Genomic DNA, 13,254 nt, shown 5'->3' with positions numbered 1-13,254 from the left:
GGCAGTGTTTGTGAGATTCACACAGCAACCATTTACCATTGCCCCTGCATTTACAGGTGAACCGGGTGGTTTTTCTGGTCTCGGCTATGTGTTTTTTTCTGCATCTGTGGTCAGCTGCAGGTCAGCCAGGTGGCCGTGCTTCCAGAGGTTGGCTGGCTGTGGGCTGTGGCGCGTCTCTTCTCCACATTGTCTGGCATTCTCCAGCAGGCGAGTCTAGCTAGGGTTTCTTCACAAGGATATCAGTGTTTCTAGAGGAAGGGTGAAACTACGCAAGGCATTTTGAGACCTAGACTCAGGACTGGCATAAGATTGCTTCTGTTGCATTCTTTTGGATAAAGTGGTCACAAGGCTAACCCAGATTCACGGAGAGGGAAAATGTCAGCTCTCCATGGGAGGAACTTCAAGGTCATCTTACAAAGGGAAGTAAAGGGAAGGGAAGAGCTGCAGTCATTTTTGTAAACAATCTTCTACTCACCCAGTTTCACAGTATCTTTGACAGCATTTCCGGCAGGGGGTCCTGTAGCTGGAACTCCTTCAAAGATGGACAGGTCACTGTTTTATAAGACAGCTCTCACCGTTGGAATGTTCTTTATTGTCATGCCTACAAAAGACATTGACTCTCATAGGATCTTTGAATCATAGAACTGAAGGTCATCCCGCCAATAAGCTTTTTGAAGCCAGATTCCTGTACAGGAAGCCACAGGAAGTCTGCAATTTCCACAGATGTGTCCCAGTTCTACCTTTTGGAGCAAAACAACAGATTATGCTTTTAAGAGATTCTAACCAAAGCCTACTTGGGCGTTGCATAATAGGCACAGACTCCATTCGAGCCCCCATTTATTAATTTTTCCCTTTGTTTATTCATGCATTCTATAGCGATTAAGTAGATTCCAGGGGCCAAACACTCATCTAAGATGAGTAAGAACATGGTGTTTCAAAGTCACTTAGATTTAACTCTAAGTTTCATTTTTACTGTCTGCCAACTGTGTGAGTTTGGAAAGTTATTTAACTTCTCTAATTCTCAGTGTCCTCATCTGAAAAATGGGTATAAAATTATCCCCATTATATAACCAGACCAAAAATGGCTGTATAATTACTTCACAAAGTGGCTGTGATAATTAAATGAGATAACAAATGTAAAGTGTCTGGCCTTTAGCAGGCACTCAGTTCATGGTAGCTGTGCTATTACTAATATTATCAAGGGATGATTCTTGCCCTGGATATGTTTCCTGGAATCTCACAATCTCTTGGGGTCTTGAATTATCTCCATGTCTTGGCAATGCTTCCCTCTTTAGAATGATTAATATTCTATATAGACTACAGAGTGTAGTGTAGCAGTTTGAATAACTGGCCTTTGCAGTCAGACATATCTGGGTTTGAATCCTGGCTCAGCCATTTACTAATTCTGTGACTTAAAGTCTCAGTTCAAAAATCTGCAAAATGAGAATAATAATTCATAGGTCTGATATGAGAATTATCTGAGAGAATGTACACAAAACCCTTAGTGTGAGGCCTGATGCTTAGTAAGTCTCTCCACTGCCCACTCTCAACCAAATGGAAGCTGCAAATATTATTTAATACCTTTTACGATAGGTAGCATGGCATCAGGGAAAGAATCAGAAGAAAACTTGGGTCAAGTCACTCCAGTTCTTCCAGTCTTCACTCAGTGTGGAAGAAGGGGGTGGATTCTATGGTCCCCTGGATAGCTCCATAGCCCATGATTCTCTTACTCCTTTTTACCAGAAGTAGAATTTTGTAGGAATATTGGCGTGACTGCACAGGGTGCAAGAAAAAGGAAATTCCAAGCCCTTCCAAGATTAAATGATCCTATATTGTGAGAGTCTCAGGTCCCCAAGAATGTGCCAGGCCACCCTCTCCCTGACAATCAAGGATGATGGCATAGAAAGCCAAAGTTAGAGGGAAACTGCCCTCTTTTGTCCAGGCGTCATGCCAGCAGTTTCTTATGGTGCTTAGAATACAGGGCGGCACAGCAGCTGTGGCTCAGGGGGCCGGCAACCAGGTAGAGTCTGTTTCGGAAAGCAGTCATAGCACCGTCCAATGGTGCAGGGAAATGCGTAACAAGCATCACTGCCTTTCCTACATGTCCCTTTCTGTCCTCAGGAAAACAGTCTGACTACCTCTTCATCTGCATCTTCTCATGGGCTTTCTTGTGATTTTCTTCGTTCCAGCCTTGTAGGTATAGCCAGTGTGAAATCGCTAAAATTGAAAGACAGTACTAACTAACGACCAGTCCCTGGCTTAAATATAGTGCAGAGGTAGAAAGAAGCCTGTAACACATTACTTACTTCCATTGAATAGTACCTTCGAATGCATTAAAAATATTAATCTCAGTCTTGGCAAAGGATGTCCTTAAAGATAATCCCCCCAAGACACAAGGTCTAGATCTAATATGAAAGGGAGAGGATGGCAGAACAACGGAGGGCCTGTGGTTTTTTTTAACTCAATGTAAAGAGCTCCCACTAGTGTTAATAGCACACCCACAGGAAACATTCACACAGCGCGTGACTTTGGCTGCTTAGGTGGAAGGCCTGATGTGCCTGTGGATATGTCGTCACGCAATGCTAACAGCAGCCACTGCAGCAGCGTGCAGGTTAACTTAGTTATTGTCGGGTTAGGGTCTATGAAGGACTCAACATTCCTTTTATATTTACCCTTTCCTCAAAAGGCTCCCTTGTAAGTTACCTAAGAAATGTACCGTATTTAACCATGTAGTGGAGCAATGAAAAAAAAGTTTTACCCTCATGATAGAATTACGTTACTCCCAGGTGTGCCTCATTAGCAGTTTCTGACTGGAACCAAGCTACGATGCTCCTTCAACGCCATTGCAAGAATAGTTATGTCTTGTGCAAGACTTGTCATTCTCAATTGGAATGTTGTTCTCTAAGCAGCTGACAATATGTGGGCCATATCAATGTTATTTGTGTTAAAAAAAAAAAAAAAGAGTATCCAGATGCTAGTCTGCCCCCGCTAACCCACCGGAAGAGCAGAAGAGATTGTGAGACAGAGAGCTAGTTTGAGTGCACAAAATATTTCGTAATTTTGCAATAACCCTTGCAATGTATTAGAACTATTGTAAAACATTTATAAATCTTTCTTATCTTTAAGACCATGATAAGGAACAGTCAGGCATAAACATACAGTGCAATTTGTTACGGTTGAAGCCTCTGGCATGTCATCGTGGTATCAGAAAAATCACCCCCGCGAACAAAACAGTAGATGGCAAGTTCTTAACTGCTAAGCTATGGTGGAAAGGAATTTAAAAAGAGTTAGAATTTAACCAAAAGTAGAGTGATTATTATCTAGACCAAAACTAGAGTGGTTATTAACTAGAGTTAGTGCCGACACAAAATAATTTAAGAACAAAAGATATAGCTTTTCCAATGATAGGCATTATTACTCACATAATTTAAAAAAATACAAACTTCTGAAGTTATAGATCTGCCCTTGAACTTGCCTCTCATTCTAAATTTTTGTTTACCAACCTAAAACCAGATTTCTTAGAAAGGCCAAAACAAGTGATTAGGTGAAGTCCATGATTAATCAGTTGATTTTAGTCCAAATAACAATGATAACACACACCTACCCTACTAAACACACTCAAAGTTAATACTACTATTCACTAATGGTTAAAGGAACTTGGGATACAAGGAGGGAAAGGTCCTAGAGTGTGAACTCTCCTATTATTTGCTTAAGAGAACCTTTCCAAAAAGGAATAAATTTGACCACTGATCGCCTACCTACTCAGACTCCTCCCACCAACTGGGGGTCAGGAAAGAAAAAGTGAAGCAGGATAAGGCAAGACTTCCAAGATAATGGGGTAGGAAGCTCAGGGAGCCCTAACCCCAGCAAACCAGCAATATGATCAGTGATTGGATCCCTAGTTGCTCATAGCAACAACCCGATTATTAATATACCCTGTATTTGCTAATTTTTAAATTTATGAAAAATGGTCACAAGAAAAAAAAAATCAGATACAATATTCTATATACAGAATGATTTCAAATATATGCACCTGTGTGCACACACATACATATCAAAAGAAATATGGAAGGAAAGATAACAGTTGTATAGTGCTTATTTCTCAGTTTGAGACTTTAGGTGATTTATTTTTTTCTTCTTTATAATTATCTCTATTTTCAATTTGTCAGTGTGCCCTGCACTGCTTTGTAAATTAAAACAGACATTGTACGTTATTTTGAAATGCCTCTAAAAACTAACAAATGCTTTTATTACTTTCACGTTTGTTATCGTCGTCTAAAGTAGTGGTCCTCACAGAGTGGTCCCTGGGCCAGCAGCACCTGGGAACCTGTTAGAATGACCAGCCCCAGCCCAGGACCCTCTGAGTCAGAAACTCCAGGGATGGGACCCAGCAAATCTGTGTTTTAAGAAGCCCTCTGGGTGGTTCTGATGCACACTGAAGTTTGAGAACCACTGGTCTGAAAACAATTTTCATTGCCCTTACCTGTAAATCCCCCTAAAGCTCCATAAGTGGGGTTCAAAATTTCAGTCATGTAAAATGCAGGTTTGCAGAATTGTGGTATTAATGAACTGATAAGGTGAGCCTGCTGAGGAGAATGAAAACTTATCACAGTTCTGCTATGTCTGAGTTCATTGTGGGGCACGTGAGGCTGGGGTTTTATGATAAATATATTGATCTGCAGAATATATACCCTCCATATTGAAATCCCTGGTGCCTTTAATAGATGGAAGGCTAGATTAATTTAGCTCTAACTCAATGTTCATGGAGACCACTTGACACTTGTGATGTTCACAGGATGGGAGGAAGCTTGCCTTTTTTTCTTTTAATTCCTACTTATACTTGCCTGATGGCTTCGAGTAGAGTTCAAGTTCGATTTTCCTTCCATAATTCTTCCTTCTCTCCTCCACTCCTGTAAAGATGGTGGATTTCAATATTTTATGGAAAAAACTATTACCTCCTGGATGGGGAGGTCCCTTTCTTAGTTTTCCCCAGGCAGCCCCCCACTAAATGGAGGGCCCCAACCTTTTGTGAGCAGGGACAGTTACTTAGACCTCTTTCCATTCTTATCACGGGCCTGGCAGACAGCAAGAGCTCAGAACATACTGGTTGAATGAAGGAAGGAAAGAAGGACTATTATAATCATGAAACGCATTTATTTATTCAGCATCAAAATGTTTTACATAGCAAATTTTAATACAAGATATGCATCCCTGAAACTTTGTCTACATTAATTTTAATATGTAAGAAATACGTGTACTTAAAATATAATGTGGTGTGCCGCTTACATTTCGTTCATCTTAACCTCATCAATTTTTCAGGAACTTCCAGCAGATGGCACCGATAAATACTGTCATGGGACTGAATTGGCAATTGGTGGATATTTTTCAACATGAACTTAAAAAAAAAAAAAGTGGCCTTAACCGGTTTGGCTCAGTGGATAGAGCGTCGGCCTGTGGACTGAAGGGTCCCAGGTTCGATTCTGGTCAAGGGCATGTACCTTGGTTGCGGGCACATCCCCAGGAGGGAGTGTGCAGGAGGCAGCTGATCGATGTCTCTCTCTCTCATCGATGTTTCTAATCTATCCCTCTCCCTTCCTCTCTGTAAAAAAATCAATAAAATATATTTTTTTAAAAAGTGAATAAAACTTTCTTAGTTCAACTGGTAATAACTTGGCATTTATTCAGTATTTCACAGTTAACAAAATGCTTTTATATCTTTGCCTCAATTCTGTCTCAAACACTGTCAGTGTATTGAGCAAGTTTATAATGTACTTCAGATGTTTGTTGACATATTATTTAGTCACAGTAGCAGGAGCCAAAGAGCCTTTATTCTCTGAGTAATCACTGTTATAACTTGAGGTGTGTATTAATCATCTCAGGTTACCATACTAAATGCCATAGCCTGGGTGGCTTAAACAGCACAAATTTAGTTCTCACAGTTCTGGAGATTGGCAAGTCCAAGATCAAGGTGCCGGCTGATCTGGTTTCTGGTAAGAGCTCTCTTCCTGGCTTGCAGACAGTCACATTCTTGCTGTGTACTCACATGGCTTCTTCTCAGTGTGTATGCATGGGGGGTGCGGGGGGGGGGGGGAAGAGAGAGAGAGAGAGAGAGAGAGAGAGAGAGAGAGAGAGAGAGAGAGAGAGAGAGAGCTCTCATGTCTCGTTTTATAAGGGCGCTAATCCCATCATGAGGGCCCCACCATCATGTTACTAGAAGCAACTTGGTGTGGGAGTGAGAGCTAATGATTTGGAGCCAGACACACCTCAGTTCAAATCCTAACTCAGTTCAAATCTGAATCTTAGTACCTGTGTGGCTTTTACAAACTCTTAGAATCTCACTTTATGCAGATAGAAAATAGAGATGATTATCTACCTCATGGATATTTGAAAGAATAGATGAGCTAATGCATGCCAAGCAGAATGCCTAGCCACATAGCAAACATTCAATAAATAGTTGAAGTCTTTAAAATTATCTTTTATTTTCTCTTTTAATATTTATTGTTGCCTCTGTGTACTAAACACAGTGCTATATGCTAAGTATAAGTAGTGAACAAAACAGATATCTTCTTCCTTAAGAGCATGTAAAGGCTAATGGGGAAGAGAGGCACTAAATATGTAAAATAAGTATCAATTACAAATTGTGAATAGGAGGCTACAAGGAAAGAGCCTGGTGGCCGACAGCTAAGAGTGAGGCAAGGGAAAGATCATGGAGAACCTTGTCACGTAATAGTGAGGAGGAGGAAGAGGGTGAGGAAGGAAGGGAAAGAGCAGCTAAGATTTACTGAGCACTTGCTATGTGCTGGCACCGTTCTAAGAGTTTTACATTTATTAACTTACACACAACTCTAGACCGGAGGCGTGTTATTGGGAGCCATGTAAAGGAGTTTGTGCTTATTCTGGGTACAATGGAAAACGATGGAGGGGTTTTAATTAGGGAGAGGCATGACTGAGTTTACCTTTTACAAAGGCCCTGCTGCCGGGTTGAGGAGGGACCAGAGATAGACAAGAGTTCAAGTAAGTCATTACATTCTCAACCACCCTTTTGCTCTCACCCCATAACTTGAAGAGCTGTCATATATAAAGTACCTTCCAATAAATAGATGAGATTATTATAGTAAGTTTCATTGCAAGCATAGCAGGAGAGAAAACAGAAGGAAAAATGTAAAAACTGCAACTTAGGGTGATTTTATAGCTTGTATACAGCTCTATGGGTGATAAGTTTCTATTGGGGTAAGAAGTCAAGTTTTGAGACGGGGAAAGGATTATATTGATTCTTTGATCTTGTAAGAAAGGGATCTTAGAGGATAGTGATCAAGCTTACATAAAGAGGGCCAGCTGAACTGGGGGGACGGCTTAAGTGAGTTAAGTATGGCAGTGTAAAGTGCCCACAATGACCTAAGAGAAGCAGGCTCATGCAATGGTGCAGGACTCCTGGGACCTAACATACAGCATGATGCCTGCAGTGAACAATACTGTATTATAAACTTGAAAGTTGCTAAGAGAGTAAATCTTAATTGTTCTCACCACACATACGAAAAAATGGCAATGATGTAAGGTGATGGAGGTATTAACTAACATGGTTGTGGTAATCATTTCACAATATATATGCGTATCAAAGCATCACATTGTACACCTTAAACTTGCACAATGTTATTTTTTAATTATATATCAATAAATCTGGAAAATTAAACAAAATACATAAAGTAAAATAAATCAATACAATGAAATAAAATAGAAATGTGTGGAACTTGCCGGAGTGTGTCCCTGCCACCGCTGCCAGGCTCTCCAGGTTCTAGGAGACATGCTGCTCATTGGGAGAAACAGCACCTTTAATATTTAACGCTGGGTCCTTACACGTGCATGGTCCAGTTTCAAGAATTTCACTGAGCTACAGTGTTCTTACAGCAACGTGACGGTGAAGTTCTGCTCACTCAAAAGAGCTTTAGTTGAAACAGCAAAATGCTCATTTGTCACTACTTTTCAGACACCATTAAAGAAAGGAGGTGCCAAAGTTCTGAGCAGAATGGCTTTCCAGAATGAGATATGACAAACTGAGAAAGCCTGTGTTGCAGATGAATTTTTACAGGTCACCATTCACTGATACAAAATAATAATTTTTCTTTGGTATAAATACATTTAATTTTAATTTCAAGCCCCCAATCTGGTAGCATAACTGAATCCTGGCCATTTAAAAAAAATAACTTTTATACAGCTTGTTCAATCCTGGCCATTTTTGAGAAAACTCAGTCAAATCAGAGTTTTCTCAATCAAATTGGGATCCTTGTTCAGCCAATTCAGGATTTTCACCCCCGTGCCCTGGATTATGTCTAAATTCCAGGAAACTTTCACAGTTGGATGAGGGGACGGCATGTGGAGATGTGCATCATCCCCACAGGAAATGTCTAGGAAACCTGGGATTTCCATGTGGTTTCTGGTAATTGGTCTAGATAGGTCACCCCACATCCCTCTCATCTCACCTCAAACAAAGCATCTTCAGGCCTGCTGGCCTCCCTCAGCTACTGTTGAGGCCTGCATAATGGAGGGGGAAGGGCTTGGGGACATACACTTGGATGCTCTTCCACATGACTCGAGGGTCAGAGGCCATCTCACACCGTTGTGTCAGGCGGCCACTAGTGTTACTGATATCTCACCACACAGGTCTAGGAAGGCCCCATGAGGCTGTCACCTTGGGTCTTCACCAAGGAGCAAAGCCGGGAGCCTCTGCTTGTGGATCCCCCATTCTATCTGAGATTTCCCTGGAGGATCTGGTGATAAGTCTTAGGGCACGGGAACCTGCTTAGGGACCTACAATATCCATTTGCTCCTCACTTCCTTTCTCTTCCTGCTTTCGTCGCCCAGTCCAAAGGATGCTTATCTCATCTGAAATTTTTTTTAAAAATTGCTCTTGCATAATCAAGGACTATGCTCAATTAATATTTATGATATCAACGTTATACCCTGAGTTCTTTAGGGACAGTGACAGGGGCTGCTGTTTACAGCCTTCCCACTTTAATAAGAGTATGCTCTACAAAAGATTGTATTTTCTGGGCTCCTTTGCTGCTAAGTATGTCCCATGTGACTAAATACTGGCAAGTCCTCTATGATAAAAGCCTAATATGCGAAGTGTCCGGCCATTCAACCATTCGACCAGTCACTATGACATTCACTGACCACCAGGGGGAAGACGCTCTAACCAGTAGGTTAGCTTGCTGCTGGGGCCTGCTGATCAGGACTGGGCAAGATGGGCTGGACACGCCCTGGAGCCCTCCCTGGACCCCTCCCTGGCCCCGATGGTGCACTTGTAGGGTCCCTCGGCCTGGCCTGTGCCCTCTCGCAATCCGGGACCCCTGGGGGGATGTTGGAGAGCCAATTTTGGCCGCATCTTCACAGGCCAGGCCAAGGGATCCCACCGGTGCATGAATCCATGCACCGGGCCTCTAGTGACATATAAGCATAAGTGTTTTGTGGGACTTCTGTGATGGCTGTGCGATCTGACTTAACAGGAAGGATACTCTGTCTTTTCCTAGTTTCTCTTGCCTCACACGTGAAGATGATGGTTACAGCTCTAGCAACCATCTTGTACCAGGAAGTAATTTTGTGGCTGCAAGCTAGTACTAGGAGGGAACGGAAGTGCAGATGGAATTTGAGTATCTGAGGACAATACCAGCTCTACCCTACCAGCCTTCTTTTATAGGAAAGAGAAATAAATTTCTATATGTAAGTCTCTTTATGTTCTGTTTTATGAAGCCTAACTAATATAACAAGGTTAACAAGGGTGTTTTTGAAAACCCTTTTCTCACAAGCTATTTTCTCTGCCATGCATTTCCAAGGTCTACATCAGTGATGGCGAACCTTTTGAGCTCGGCGTGTCAGCATTTTGAAAAACCCTAACTTAACTCTGGTGCCGTGTCACATATAGAAATTTTTTGATATTTGCAACCATAGTAAAACAAAGATTTATATTTTTGATATTTATTTTATGTATTTAAAGGCCACTTAACAAAGAAAAATCAACCAAAAAAATGAGTTCGCGTGTCAGAGGTTCGCCATCACTGATCTACATTGAAACCCAAAAGCTAAAGTCAGACTCCTTTTGTTTCTTTGCAAATATGTTGGAACAACCCTTTTCTAAGAGCCATGAGAAGGACACCCTCCTATTGCCTGAAAGAGTAGAGAGGAAAGGGCCAATATTAGCAGTTCAAAATGTTATCTTTACACATGAAATTTACCCCAGCAGTCACTACCATGCCTTGGATAAAAGCCTGGAGTTTAGAGCTTTAAAGATCTAAGAGAAGCCCTACAGCAAAATGAAACATTACCAATACATCTGACGTATCTGAAGGCATATGGTCAGGAGTTTGTTTGAAAACAGTGGCTGTGGATCACATGTTCTGAACTGCCTCTCCCGGCTGTTACTCAGCACCTGAGTGTTCTCCCCTCAACATCTGTATCATATTTCTTTCTATCTCCTACTGAATTTCACAGTGTGCCATTAGTTCACTTTTGCTTACTGGGCTGGAGCGTGTCAGGGTGCCCCTTTAATGAATGGCACAAGTCATCAACTTCATGAATAACTAACTGCTCCTCTATGTTGACAATATGGCAAATGCTTCCATCTTAAGGAACTAATGGTTATTCAACCATGGTTAACTAAATTAAGTGTCTGAAATAGGTATATATCAGAGGCATGTATGTCTTTCTTAATTTTATTTTTTTCTGCAAGGTTGTGATTAATTTGGTTACCTAATTTGGTGGTTTAAGATATTGAGTTAGCTCAGTAATCTAGATAATTAATTCCAACGAAAGTTTAATTTATATTAGACTACATTCAAATAGGAGTAAAGGTATTTATGTTTCATCTTCAAGAATATATCCTCCTGCCCAACCGGCGTGGCTCATTGGTTGAGCACTGATCTATGAACCAGGAAGTCACAGTTCAATTCCCAGTGAGGGCAAATGCCTAGGTTGCAGGCTCGATCCCCAGTGGGGGGTACAGGAGGCAGCCCATCCAGGATTCTTCTCTCATCATTGATGTTTCTGTCTCTCTCTCCCTCTTCCTTCTTCTCTGAAATCAATAAAAAAAAATTTAAAAGACAACATAGCCTACTTTTGAAAAATTACTTCTTTTACTGAACATTCATAAGACATAAGTTCAAGCTTTACAGTAAATAAATTGACTTGGTTCTTTGATCAGACATCGTGGGCACAGCCATGCTGTCCAGGAGGCCATGTGACATATCTTTTCAGGATAGTCTTGATTTTTTGTTGAATTCGTATGTTTATACTCCACCTATTCCACAATGAATATAATATCGCTCACAAGAACGTACACAACAATAGCAATAAAATTAAAACACAGACTCAGGATTAAAAAAAAAAGAAGAAGAAGAGGAAAACCAAGGTCAGATCAAAGAAAATAGAAGAACATAAACCCTAGGAACCCAAGCCAGCGACTGCTGTTTCCCATTTGTCTCTGAGCTTCCGGAAAGCCGAAGCCACAGAGAAAGCCCAGTGTCACATAATTCTCATCACTGAAGAAAGGAAGCGGACAGCTTCCTCCGGATGGGGCATGCTTTGTCCTGGCACTAGATTCTCAAAGAAATTTATCATCTGGGACTCCATGGGGCCTGAGTGGCACACTGGAAAAAATCCTCTAGGTAATTCACAAAGTAGCAATTGCTGTGACACGCTTTGTTTTACTTGAAACCAAAGCGGAGGAAATAACTCTTCACCAAAATGCAGCGAATGGCCTCCCACATGGGCGTTCTGAGGAACAATGTTCTGAAGGAAATGACTAGGAATGTCATTTAAAAAAAAAAAAAAATCACGTTCAAACAAGTTTGGGAACCACGGAGTTCATCAAAGTCCAGCAGGTTTTTTTGTTGTTATTGTAGGATTTCTTGGAAACTTTGATATGTTGTTGTGCATGTGGGGGTGAGGGGAGGGCGGGACTATACGATGCAGTGTTTATTTTACCACGGAAGCTTTTCTTCTGAGGTTCACCTAGGAATAATCTCAGAATCCTCTGACACATAGTTTGGAAAGGCTGAGCCTGATGGAAACACAATGATGAGAGAGCAGTGCAGGTGCTTTTGTGGTTAAAAGCATATGCACTGGTGTTGGGCCGATCTGGGTACAAATCCTGCCTCTGAAATTTACCAGTTGCATTACACACACTCACTGAGCTCTCATTTGCTATTCCATAAAGTGTTGTCTGGCCCTAACCGGTTTGGCTCAGTGGATAGAGCGTCGGCCTGCGGACTGAGTGGTCCCAGGTTCGATTCCAGTCAAGGGCATGTACCTTGGTTGTGGGCACATCCCCAGTAGGGAATGTGCAGGAGGCAGCTGATCGATGTTTCCCTCTCATCAATGTTTTTAACTCTCTATCCCTCTCTCTTCCTCTCTGTAAAAAAAAAAAAAAAAAATCAATAAAATATATTTTTTAAAAAAATGTTGTCTGGGTCCAGGCTCTCTCTGTCTCTCTGCTTTGGCATTCTGAACACAGAGGCCTCTGCCTTCATGCTGGTCGCCTCCTGGTTGCAAAACGGCTGCTGCACCATCACCCTCACATCAGCATTTCAGTCATGAAAAAGGAGGAAAGGGGTGGAAATGACTTTTGAATAGCCAAGCCACAGTGTCAGCCATAAGGGGATAGTAAGAGTCTCTCCCTCAATTACTTATTTTGAGAATTAAGTGAGAGAACGAATGTAGAGTATTTACACAGTGCCTGGTACTAGCTAGTGATCAATAAGTATCAGTCGTTAATATTCATAGTAGCCTTGGACTCCATGTGATACAACTGTACCATTTAGAGTACTTGGAGGAGTGAAGACCACATCCTTCAGCCAATGACCATGAAGTCTACCATTTCTCCGTAGGGCTTAACAGAAGCAAAAGATCAGACGTACACTATGTATTCTGACAAGATTCTGGAACGCTGGCAGGGAGAGATGCTATTCGTGAGCAGATGCTCTAGAAAGCAGACCAGCAGGAGAAAAGCTGGCATCCCCAGGGAGAGACTCATTCCGTTTCTAAATGAAGGCATGGGGTAGGGTTCCTAGGCTAGAATTAGAGAACAATTTTGATGGCAAACCTCGGCCAAATCCAATAAATTTCTGTATCACAGAATATAGACAAGATGATTTTGGAAAGTCTCAATTGTCAGGCCATGGATACAATGAGTAACTGTCATTAAAAATAACATCTTGAAACATTCCTTAACAAACCTATATATTGAATAGTTACAATAAATTT

This window comes from Myotis myotis, unplaced genomic scaffold (genome assembly GCF_014108235.1).
Source record: "Myotis myotis isolate mMyoMyo1 unplaced genomic scaffold, mMyoMyo1.p scaffold_m19_p_16, whole genome shotgun sequence".
Classification (NCBI taxonomy): Eukaryota; Metazoa; Chordata; class Mammalia; order Chiroptera; family Vespertilionidae; genus Myotis; species Myotis myotis.
This window is presented reverse-complemented; position numbering follows the sequence as displayed.